The sequence below is a fragment of the Hyperolius riggenbachi genome, chromosome 2, assembly GCF_040937935.1.
Source record: "Hyperolius riggenbachi isolate aHypRig1 chromosome 2, aHypRig1.pri, whole genome shotgun sequence".
Taxonomy (NCBI): domain Eukaryota; kingdom Metazoa; phylum Chordata; class Amphibia; order Anura; family Hyperoliidae; genus Hyperolius; species Hyperolius riggenbachi.
This window is the reverse complement of record NC_090647.1, coordinates 335,865,033-335,877,848: the sequence shown is the minus strand read 5'-3', so window position 1 is coordinate 335,877,848 and position 12,816 is coordinate 335,865,033. Positions and strand designations below refer to the sequence as shown.

The following is a 12,816-nucleotide window of genomic DNA, read 5'->3' as shown; positions in this document are numbered from 1 at the left end:
ACTTCCCCTTCTCTTTTCATTATTTAAATCATATAAGTATTAATTTAATTTATATATTACCTTTGCCCTATTTTAATTCAAAATTCCTGTAATTAATTTTTAATCGTATGCATTTTATATACTGATATGCACGTGCATATATATACAATTTAAAGTGGACCCAAATTAAAAATACAATATTTCAGAAATAAAATCTATTTTCTAAATTATAATAATAAATAGCAGCCTTTTTTCAGCTGCATGGTGACAAATATAAAATATTTTACATTTATTGGAGGAACCCCTCCCTTCCTTTCATATTGCCGGGACAGAATCCGGCAAACTGGTGGAGTAGATGATGTCCGGCAAAGGAGGAATTGCTAATGGCTGCCACCTGTAAACCCTAGTTATAAAAAAAGAAGGGTGAAAAGCATGCACTGAAATGCTCATAGGCTTGAAGGAGTGTTTATTTATCTTTGTATGTGTCAGAGTGGTGCAACTAAATATTTTGAATTAAAAAAATGTTTGGTTTGGGTCCGTTTTAATCCACTCCCCTTTTCACTTTAGACTTAGATTCTTTAGAAGACTTAGGGCCATATGCAATTAAGTTTTTCACTTGAGTTATCTCCTAGGAGATAATTTTCATCTTCTCTTTAAACTAACTTTTCAGCATTTTACAATTGGAAATGTACCCAAAAGTTGGTGAAAAAGTACTATTAAATTTATTTTTGAGTATTTTCTTGCTTGTTTTTGGTTTAAATGGCTTTTTATGACAAGTTGTGAAAATATCACTTGAAGGAAAACTCAGGAGAAAAAGTGAATTGCATATGGGCCTTAGAGTCTTTAGACAAGGGTCCATATGCAATTTACGTTTTCACCTGACTTCTCTCCTGGGAGATATTTTTTCATCTTCAGTTTAGAATAACTTTTCAGCACTTTGCAATGTAAAAAAATACCAAAAGTATGTGAAAAGGTACTCAAATGATTTGAGTATTTTTTTGCGCTTTGGTGGTTTAAAAAGCATTTTTTTTTGACAAGTTAAAAAAATATCATCTAGGTGAAAATTCAGGAAATAAAGTTAATTGCATATGGGCCAAGTTCTCTCAGTGTTTCCCTTCGTTTTATGTTAAAATATATTACTATAATAATTATTCATTTAATTGCATGCATTTTTATGCAAAACATTTCTGTACCGATATGTATGCGCATATATATACAATCAGATCCACTTCTCTTTCACTTCATACTCAGATAGTTATGATATAAGTTCTCTTAGGGTTACCCTGAGTTTTATGTACAAACAAGTGGTATATATGCAGCTATACACATGTCAAAATGGTGTTTCTGATGATGCTAGTATGTTTGCTAATGCTGCCAGCGAGTTCTCACTTCGCCGTGCACCTTTTTAATTGATCTGACATTTTTGTATCAAGTTTCTGCCTCCCAGGGGTTTTGATCATGGTCAGCAATGCCAGAATAGTTTTTTAATTTTAATTTTTAATTTCTTTTGCTCCGGTGAGCTTTTAACATTATGTTTAATAACTTTGCATTTAATTTCGAGGTAGTAACCGTCCGTCACACCCCTCCCCGCCTCCAGCCAGGAAGTATAAGATCTCCACCGTCACCGCTATCGCGTCACCTGACGAAGGCGTGGTCTAGCGCTGAAACGCGTCATGACGTCAGATGGCTCCAACGCGACCAGGCCCCAACCACCGCACCTCGCTCCACGCCGAACATCGCCCCTGCAGCTCTGGCCAAGCGCAGGAGAGGAGGGAGGACTTGCTGGCAGGACTATTATGTGCCCATACACCATTTAAACACTGTAAGTGTGATTTTAAGCACAATTATTGAAAAATAAAAAGGTTAATGCATTAAGAGGAGCGCTCCTTTCTGTTTTCATTTACTTAGGCATACTGGCACCACCCAGCAACCGGAGCAGCACCCAGCGCATTAACTGACAAACAAGGAAGCCATTTACCCTAACCCAGGCAGCCCAGGACTATATATTTAAGCACTAGATCAAAACAAGAATAAAAGATCATACAGCACAGGAGAATGGCATGTGAATGTGAGGCAAAAAAAAGAGTGAGGGTAGGTATAGCATACTTAAAAAAGCCAATTATGTAATAGTGTTACCACACATCCAATTTGTGGTCCTCATGATATTCTAACAGCAGATAGTCATAAAGAAATTCTCTCCTTTTTCACACTTTTACTTACCAGTTAGAACTGATTCAACCAGAAACTTGTTAAAGAGACATAATTTCATGGATTAATGCCCAACTGAAGCCAAAACTGAACAATGAAAATTATAATAGCAATCAGGCTATTAAGTACATATAAGCACTGTACGGAAGCAACATGGAGGACAGAATACCAGTATCAAATATGCTTCCCAAACTCCACTACAGCTTGCAGCTTCTCTCCACCCTCCAGTAAGTCAAACCTGTGTGATAATGTGACCCCTAAAGTAAGAGGAACAATAGATGCCAGATAAGTGTCAAACTACTAGCAAACATAGCTACTCAACAAATTTGAACTTATGGTGTACTTTTGAAGAGGTAATACTTATAATTTACACTTTCAGCATGATAGCTTTCACAATTTGCTTTGTTCAATTTTAAATTTAGTTAGGTTTAAATCACCAATGACAAAAACCCTCCACATATCACCAATTTTTTCAAATCCTAATTGCCTTGTCTGGGTTGTAGTCCCCATCAATGGTTGCCAAGCTAATTGGAAGCCTAATGTCAATTCAGTATATCACCAGGACCCTGGTCAGACATAAAGAAACTTTTTCTCCAAATGGTCATATGGGCTACAGCAGTGTTTCTCAACATTTTATTGATATGTACCCCTTTTAAAACCCTGTACTCACCAAGTACCCCCTAGCATAGTAAACATTATCACAAGTACCCCTTGACAAATATATACTTAATCGTAGTACATGATAATTGGTTCTAAACAATTTCCAAGCATTTACTATGGCTTTTAATCAGCTAAAATACTAATTTTTGCTGTTTAAATAGGATTTATCATTTTATAAAACTCTAAATTTGTAATTTTTGGTTAAGTATATCAAGGCCGAGTACCCCCTAGAACCCTCAGAAGTACCCCCTGGGGTACGCGTACCACACGTTGAGAACCTATGGGCTACAGTACATATCAGCACCCGAGAGAGTCAATGAAGAAAGACATCTTATTATATCATACCAACTGCTCAGAACAACACAGCTCTCATAACACATCTATATTAAAGTATTCAAACTGCACTCTTGATTTTGTCCCTTAGTTGACACCATATCTAGTTTTCTTTATTCAACAAAAAAAAACCTACTTATGTAAGTGATTGTTTTGCTCTATTCATTCCTCCTCTGTTCAAAGGTACATAATCAATCACTCGGCATCTTTACTGTGACAGGTTATGACATTCTTCTGTAAAATGACTTGGTACTGCTTGTTCTATATTTCTATTTTTACAATCATTTATGTACAGATGTACAAGCTTTAAAGGGAAAATCCACTTGTAAACATGTCATAAATACAGATTAGTGCTGCATGAGTCTTTGCAGTGCAGTATAATTAAAAATTACCTTTCCATTTCAATCTGCAATAGCTGAGAATTTCTAAAACTGACAGTAAGCTTGAACTGCTCTTCTTTGAATATTTAATGGCATTGCTCTGTCTAGGGTACTGTTGCCATAAGACTAACTAGAAACTCCAACCTTACAGAAGAAGTAATTAACTATAAAGGGCAGCAGCCATTGTTACTCATCTTTAATCCCGGGACTGATCCATTGATTGGCTGCAAAGTTTGACACGCCTACCTGTTAGGTTTTATTAGAAGCACTGTAGGACCAATTTGTTTCCACCATGTGAAAACAAAGTAATCAAGCTGAAATGTTTGCCATTAATCTTTGTAATATATAAAACTGCAGTGAAATCATTAGGTTTCCCTTTCTCTTCTGAATTGTTCCACCAACATAAGCAATTCATTAAATATACTACATATTTAGAGTCATGTTTACTGTAAAATAGCACTTTATATGCCAGGCAAAAACGATGTGCCGTGTAGTTCTAGAATCCATCCTGAATTCTGCTGCCACAATCATCCATCTCTGCTCTAGCTCCTCAGTTGCGTCTCAGCTGCCCCATGCATCACTACACTCATTTCCAGATACCATCCAAAACACAACCTATGCATTTTCAGTGGTCTTTTTCTCTCTACCAGAAACACCTACTTCCACTCCAGATCCAGGATTTCTCAAAAGTTTCCCCCTCCTATGAAACTTCCTCCCTAAATCAGTTCAGAACTTTCCATCTTTGCTCATGTTCAATGTAACAAGTAGACTGTATTTTTTCAAGGAAGCTTAAAATCTGTCAGAGGCCATTTAAGATGGTTACTCGTGCCAGTACAATAATGTAGCCTAGCTTTAAGGCGCACACTGCTCAGCTGCATTATTGTACTGGCACAAGATTTTGGCATAAGGAAGTGGGTTAAGCCCACAAAACAGTTCGCCACTGTCAAATAAAAGCCTCGTTTTTTAACCACACTTAGCGTCATCCTTTGAGTTTAGCCACCTCTCCATTATCTATTTTATATTTTATATTGACTTGGGCACCTTTTTCACCCCATTTGTGTTATGGGAAAGGGCCCTCTAAACTATTCTATTGTAAAACCTCGCTGCATATGGCGGCGGAACGCCGAGATCCATGCTGAGGCGTAAGCCTCTGAGCCTTGGTGAAGCTCTGATGTCAGTGGAGGGCATGGCACTCCTTCCTTAATGGCCAAGCGGCGGGCGCATCCTCAGTACGCGCTCTGCCACTGTAAACATTAGCAGCATGCGTACCGGCGTGTCAGCTGACTTACTGACACGCGGCAGACTGATTGTTTTTTTTGGATTCTGTTACTTTTTGATTGGTTAAATATAAGAGAAAGGTGAGCGCCTTCAGTCTTCGCCAATGATAGCCTATGCTGGGCTTGTAGCTGAGATTGCGCTCACACCAAGTGCCTTGTTTTGCTGAAGATTCTTTCTGTCTCTTGACTAAGCTTCTTGCAGATCTGATGTTGCCAACCCGGATTGAACCTGACTACTCTTCTTCTGTATCAAACGCAGATAGAACAGAGGCGCCAAAAAGAGTAAAAACACTATTACTTAAAAACAGTAAAAAGAGGGAAGGTAAGGTGGACTTACCTCCCTCTAGCAGTGGACAACAAGACTCTGAGGTAGAGTAGAATGCATTTATTAAACAGTGTAACTCCTAAAGATGCAACGCGTTTCGCGGGCCACAGCACCGCTTCCTCAGGCTATACAGGAGTTCAAAAAAGCTGTATCCAATCCAAGTATTGAATGAGCGCCTCCAAGTATTGAATGTACCTTCCCTCTTTTTACTGTTTTCAAGTAATAGTGTTTTTACTCTTTTTGGCGCCTCTGTTCTATCTGCGTTTGATACATATTACTTATCCACCCTTGGTGGAGGGGTATGCCCCCTTTTTTTCCTATCTATAGAGAGCGACTTTTATACCCGAGTGGGGTCGGGTACCAATTCTCCCCACCTGCCTTTCAAGTGGTTGCCTGCTGGTGACCCTTTTTTGTGAGTATAATTCTGCACGAACTATCTAGACAGATTTTCTCTGTTAAAACTATATTGCACTATTGGGCTCTCGGTGCCCTGTTTTCTCTTTTGTCTTACTCTTCTTCTGATCTTCTGTTATCGACCCAGCTTGTACCTGACCTTGCATCTACTGGATTCCCTGTTGCCAAACCTCGGATTGTTTAAGGACCTTGCATGAACGCTGCCTGCCCTGATCCCGGCCTGTCTGATCTTGCATCTGTATTGTGATTATACTTTCGTCTGGATTGCCTCAGTCCATAGGCCTCAGGTGACTATTTAATTATACTGTATCTGCATTTCCTTGCTGTGTTTGCTGAATGCTATATGCCTGATTGTATGCTACATCTACCTGCAGGGTTGTGTAGTTTTGTTTGTTAGGCAGGAGTATATGCAGGTGTTAGGGCTGGGTTATAGGTCAGAAATATGAGCATACAGACTGACATCTATATTGTTACTACGATTTTGCTGACTGACCCATTATTGTATGTATGTGGAGAGAATGGAACATCCTCCCTCACAATGCATCAATTTCACAATGTCAAGGATTAAGGGACTCTTCCATCCTTTGGTACCTCAAGAGGGGGTGGAGGAAATATAGGGACTTATGTGCTATCTCTGATGCAGATTGACCAGTGAGAAGCTACAATAATCCCTTATCCTTTAATTATAAATAAGCAGCATAGATTATAGGCTTGAGGCTGACAAGAGGTCAGTCAAGAAAGTGGTACGGGCTCAACCTCAAAGAGGTGTGCAAAAGTCACACACACACACACACACACACACACACACACACACACACACACACACACACACACACACACACACACACACACACACACACACACACACACACACACACGTGATCAGGACTTGATTCCTCAGACAACAGTTCAAGGCTGAACCCTGTACAGATACCACTCTCTGCTATAGTAGAACAATATATCTGTTGCTATGGAAGAGGTACAACATGCAGTGCACAACAGAATGACTTCTGACGGATGGGTAACAAAGTACTCAAAGGTCGCTGTCATTTAACCACTTCCTTGCGGCAGGTTATTTCCCCTTAAAAACCAGAGCAATTTTCACATTTTACTCCTCTCATTCATTCGCCAATAAGTTTAATGCTAGTTATCACCGAACACTGCCATTCCAGCGCAGGAGACTTGGATGCAGCAGTGAGTAACTTCAGCACCGTCAGAAGACAGAGCTGAAGTTACTTGTAAAACTCTATAATTCGGCCTCCAGCAATTGCTGGAAGCTGAATTATTTCATTCCCTACCATCCATGGCGGCCTGGAGGGGGAAGCAGGATAAGCCATACAGGTTGTATCCTGCGCCCAAGTCTCCTGCGCCGATTCCTCTCATACGCAGTTATCACACCTAAAAGATATATATATATATATATATATATATATATATATATATATATATATATGTTTTTTATTTTTGTTTTGCAGGACAAACTAGGATTCTTTGGGTGGTAACAACCAGAAAAAGAAAGCGCAACAAATGAGAAGTAAATGCAGCTAAGAGGTGGGGGCGGGTCTCAGGCCCCAAAAGATTCAGGAATGTAAATACAGTAAAACCTCAGCGCATATGAAGCAGCTATAGCAAAGTCACAGAAGTAATAGCGGAGCTTCTCACCCTCTCTGGAGATCGGGATTACATCAAGAATATGTATTTTATGGTTTAAAGGTACCAACTACTCATCTCTCCAGGAGGAGGTACTGTATTGCTTTTGATACCTTTGCAGCTCAGACGCTGGGGAACATTGTCTTTGAGCTGGATCAGCAGCATATTTCACTTGAGTCCTTATTACTTCTTTGACTTTGCTATAGCTGCTTCATATGCGCTGAGGTTTTACTGTATTTACATTTCTTTGGGTGGTACTTTTATTTTATTTCTTATGCATTATAAGAGGAATAAGGAAAAGAATGAAAAAAGTCATTATTTCCTCAGTTTTCAACCATTATAGCTTGAAAATAAAAAAGTGCTAATGTAGATAAAAGCCACATTTTTATTTGCCCGTTTGTCCTGGTTATTACAACATTTAAATGATGATCCTAGTACAATGTACAGTTAAAAATTTTTATTTGGAAATAAAAAAGTTTTTTTCCGCTTTGTGTCTTTATACTGTATCAATAATACAAGCTCCTATTTGCAAAAATACCTGTAATATTGTTACAAACCTGAACGGAGGAACAGGTGATGACCACAGTGTGCAGCAATACAGACACTGAAACAATGAATAATGTGCAACAATGGTTTATTGTGACCGGATTGTGAAAAAACAGATAAATGCAAATCAGATGCAAATACTTGCACAACACACTTATATACAGAGCAGATGCAACCAGGTGCACAACACACTATATACAGAGCAATCACCATACATATAAATGTGCAAACCCCAAATACCCTATCTATCTATTCTAGCTAACTAATATATAAATATGTACAGGATAATATATACAGGAGTAATATACAACAATCGGTACAAAAGGGAGCAGGCAGAAATCAAGTCAAACGTAATGCAAGTCAGGCAACAAACCAATCGAAGTACAGAGGACTGAGGAGCAGGCAGGAATCAGAGTAAGACAAAGTATACAGAGTTCAGCAACAGAAAGGCAAATATATACTCAGGGCAACGTACAGGTCAGGTAGCAGGTTGTCCAGAAGCTCAAGGCTGCAAAGAACTGCTAAGCTCTGGCAACCAGCAGGAAGAAAAGGCAGTTCTTAAATAGTCCAGGTAAGAAACAAGATGCATACTGGACACCAGGGCTGCTCACAGTCCACAGAGCCCTCTGCTGGTGGAGGGCAGAACTCCAGGGCTGCTACATGTCCATAAAGCCCCCTGCTGGTGGCATAGTGCAAAGTCCAAGGCAGTCCAAATGAACACCACCAGCAGGTGGCACTTTGCACTATGGTGGCATAGTGCAAAGTCCAAGGCAGTCCAAATGAACACCACCAGCAGGCAGAAAAAGAGCAGCACATAGTTCCTAACAAATATACCCTCATTACATACATATTAAAAAAGCTGAGTTTAAATTTATATTTTATCCACTAGATGTCCTCACACTTTATCTTGTGTAATAATAACAGTACACAAGAAGTGAGTGTGTGTGTGTGTTTCATTTTTCTAAAGCTACTGATCATTCATTTACAGGCACTTTGATCAGCTTTGGGTACATATGTTCCCATTCACTGATCAGCACTCTGTGGGACAGGGTGCGCTGCAACGAAAACAAGGAAGTGCGCATGTCTACACCCCTGATCCAAAAGTGAAGTTTTCAGGATTATATATATATTTATATATAACGGTATATATATATATATATATATATATATATATATATATATATATATATATACATAGAAAGGATCCGGAACTAGTTTAAAGATATGGGCTTCCGAATATCTAAAATATCTAACCAAAGTCAGTGGACACCTGTACACATTCTTAGTAGAGAGAGTGTATACGCACCGCACTAGCTCCTTGACAGGAAAAGAAAAGAAAAAAATTCTTACAGTTACACAGACATTGAATAAGACTGTAAAACTTTGTTTAGCCCCCTTTCCATCCTAACCCTTATATAATACCTAAAGCATACCTTATGTTTCTTGTAATACAACCTAACTCTCTCTCATTAACTTTTCTAACTGAATGGACCAGAAATGTTCATTCTCAAATTTACTTTGCGAATCAGGCAGCAAAAAGTAATGGCAGCAAAATTATCAAAGTGGAAATCTCCGCTTCCATAACACCAGAATGGTATTTTATTTTTTTAGCTGAAGATGCCAAATAGTTTTCCACATCCATAAATTAGCATCCCTAGCATGCGCCCCATTATAAATCCCTTTTTTTAGTAGGTTGCTCCTCAAAGATAAGGTGTATGGGGCATATAAAGTGTTCCGATAAAAAGAAAATGTATGTTTGTACAAATGGTGGGACACGGTGACACTAAGCAATAGATAAGCATTATCACAGCAGAAAAGGAATTTCTAAGCTCTACAGTTTGACATCACCAGAGCAATAAAAATGATTGTTTCTAAGGGCTGAAGAAATCTGTACTTGATGTCAGCACTACCCCTCCAATCCTGACATATAAAAGATAGCAGTGACATTACACGTTGACATATGCTCTGAAGGTTCCCAATCTATACTTTAAAAGCAAATAAAAGAAAGCGAGGTGAGTAAATTATTATACCATATATCTGGTCTTTTTAATGTTCACATTCCTTATAACTTTACCTGTACTACAAAGCGCAATCTATGGCTTTTAGGTTGCAACTTGAAAGGGCTACAGGAGCTCAAGGTAATGGACTTTTGTTACTGTTCTTTATATCTATGTTTCACTTATTCCTTCTGATGCAATCAAAGCTGAAGAGGTGAAGTCATAATGATGTAGCTGGAGTGCAGGATGCACAAAGAATTTAGTCTTTTTGGATGCAGTTTAGTCTATATATGTGTATGAGATACATCAATATGGCTGGGCTAATGATGTTACCAAAATTCAATATTACCAATCCCAATAGTGTTATGTTCAGCAAAACATTCCATCTCAATGGTTGCGCATAAAATACATTGCTGCTATATTTCCATTACTTGTGACTTTGCAATTGCAAAGATGTTGAAGCCAGGGAGGGAATGGGAGGTGATAAAAACTTAATTTAATTTTTTTTAAATAGGCAAACACATACAGAGTGTGTTAGTGTCAGAATAGTGTAAAAAGATAATAAACTCGGATATAAGCACTAAAACACAACTGTGATAAAGAACTCTTTCTTTTCCCGAGCATCCATGGCTTCTCTCCCCTTTCCTGATGATCCAGGAACACAAAACAGCAACAAAATCTTCTTACTTCATTTTAAATGATCACACCCTGCTAAAAAAAGAGCCTTGCTGAAGCCAATACTATGTCAACCAACATTGAAAGCTGCAAAAGAGTGATATAATGGAAGGTGATGAGTAAGCAGCGCATAAAATATGCTGCAGTAAAAAAATAGGGGAATAGGCAAATGGGTATTGCTTATAGAGGTGTGTCTAAATTATAAAGGATGTGTTCATGTTGCAATACTTAGCAATGCAGATATCCAATACCCTATATGTCCTGCTATGCAGCAGGTTATTTGGCAGTTGCTAAAAGAAAGCACTATCATAGTTACATAGTTACATAGTTATTTTGGTTGAAAAAGGACATACGTCCATCGAGTTCAACCAGTATAAAGTACTATCAGGCAAGACAAAAAAAAAATTAGGATTAGGTGTCAGGAAGGGTATTTTCATTAAAGGGATACTGTAGGGGGTCGGGGGAAAATGAGTTGAACTTACCCGGGGCTTCTAATGGTCCCCTGCAAAAGTCCTGTGCCTGCACAGCCAGTCACCGATGCTCGGGCCCCGCCTCCGATTCACTTCTGGAATTTCAGACTTTAAAGTCTGAAAACCACTGCGCCTGCGTTGCCGTGTCCTCGCTCCCGCTGTTGTCACCAGGAGCGTACTGCGCAGGCACAGACCATACTAAGCCTGCGTAGTACTCTCCTGGTGACATCAGCTGGAGCAAGGACACGGCAATGCAGGCGCAGTGGTTTTCAGACTTTAAAGTCTGAAATTCCAGAAGTGAACCGGAGGCGGGGCCGGAGCATCGGTGAGTGGCTGCGCGGGCACAGGATGTCTGCGGGGGACCATTAGAAGCCCTGGGTAACTTCAACTCATTTTCCCCCGACTCCTCTACAGTATCCCTTTAAAGAACAAGCGACACCCATGATAACCTAGAAATAAAAATATATATATATATATAAGTAGATAAATACTACTTCTACTTACATAACAGATGTATTGTGCTATCCACTTAATGATTCCTGTGAATGTTATAAAGGAAAAGCAGAAAATCCTATTCTAGGCAGTGGCCATCTTGCCAAGCTAATGCTGACATCATATCCTCCCTGACTCTTGTTTCCCCCCTCCCTTCTCTTGCTCATTGTGTATTCATTAGCTGCCCTCCTCCCAGAGTCTTCAGACACTCCCACCGAGGTGTATACTAACAACTGCACTGTCTTTTTTTAATTTACACATCCAATCACTGAGTCACCTCAGCCTTGTAATCAGAGGGTGTTTCTAATAAGCAGCTAGGCAGGGAAATAAATGGAAGAGGAGGAATATATTATAGATAAAAAGAACTCCCAGCATTCAACTATTTGGCACTGTTTGGCACTAGGGCCAGTGCTCCTAAAGTATGTGATAACTACAGACCATAACAGCAGAACAAGTTTTGCAAGTTTTGAATGCAGGATTAGCATCTTTATCACTTAATACACTCAGACCAGTTGCTGTTGAAATTTGATTTTTATGGTGACAATACCGCTTTAAGATGATTGGTTAAGTTTAGGTGATTGATGGGAAAACACAGTGTAAACTATGTACTTCAAATATGCAAGTACTGGTAATAGATTACCACTATTCAATGTCTGTGGCAAATTCACCATGCTAAATCGAAGCAAACTCTCCAAGAGAATTCATTTCAGTATATTGAAGAGACACTGAAGCGAAAAAAAATTATGATATTATGATTTGTATGTGTAGTACAGCTAAGGAATAAAACATTAAGATCAGATACATCAGTCTAATTGTTTCCAGTACAGGAAGAGTTAAGAAACTCTAGTTGTTATCTCTATGCAAAAAAGCAATTAAGCTCTTTCAAGACTTTCAAAGTGGTGGAGGGGGCTGTTATCTGACTTTTATTATCTCAACTGTAAGTAAACAAATGTCTTTTACTCTGGCAGAGGAGAGGTAATTAGTTCACAGACTGCTCTGAAAGAATCATTTTGAATGCTGAGTGTTGTGTAATCTCGACATATTATAGAATGATACAATGTTAGAAAAAACACTATATACCTGAAAATAAAAATATGAGAATATTTTCTTTGCTGCTAAACTTCTATTAATTATTCATAGTACACACAACCAATTGATTATATCATATTTTTTTTTCGCTTCAGTGTCTCTTTAACCAGTTCACCCCCAAGGGTTTTTATCCTAACGGACCAGAGCAATTTTCAGTTGTCAGTGCTCCTCCCTTTTATTCCCTAATAACTTTATTACTACTTATAACAAGAAAATGATCTATACCTCGTTTTTTCCGCCACCAATTAGGCTTTCTGTGGATAGTACATTTTGCTAAGAATTTTTTTATTCTAAATGCGTTTTAATGAGAAAAACAGAAAA

General features: G+C 38.7%; 1 protein-coding gene across 3 annotated transcripts in view; it reads left to right on the top strand.

Annotated features, from left to right (window-relative positions):
• The window catches only part of LOC137544436 (promotilin-like), a 51,146-nt gene that overhangs the window by 16,455 nt on the left and 21,875 nt on the right, over window positions 1-12,816 (top strand). For all 3 annotated transcript variants that reach the window (XR_011025861.1, XM_068265513.1, XM_068265512.1), the window contains exon 2: window positions 5,704-5,863. The gene's annotated coding sequence lies outside the window, so the exon portion shown is untranslated. The remainder of the gene's footprint in view (window positions 1-5,703; window positions 5,864-12,816) is intronic.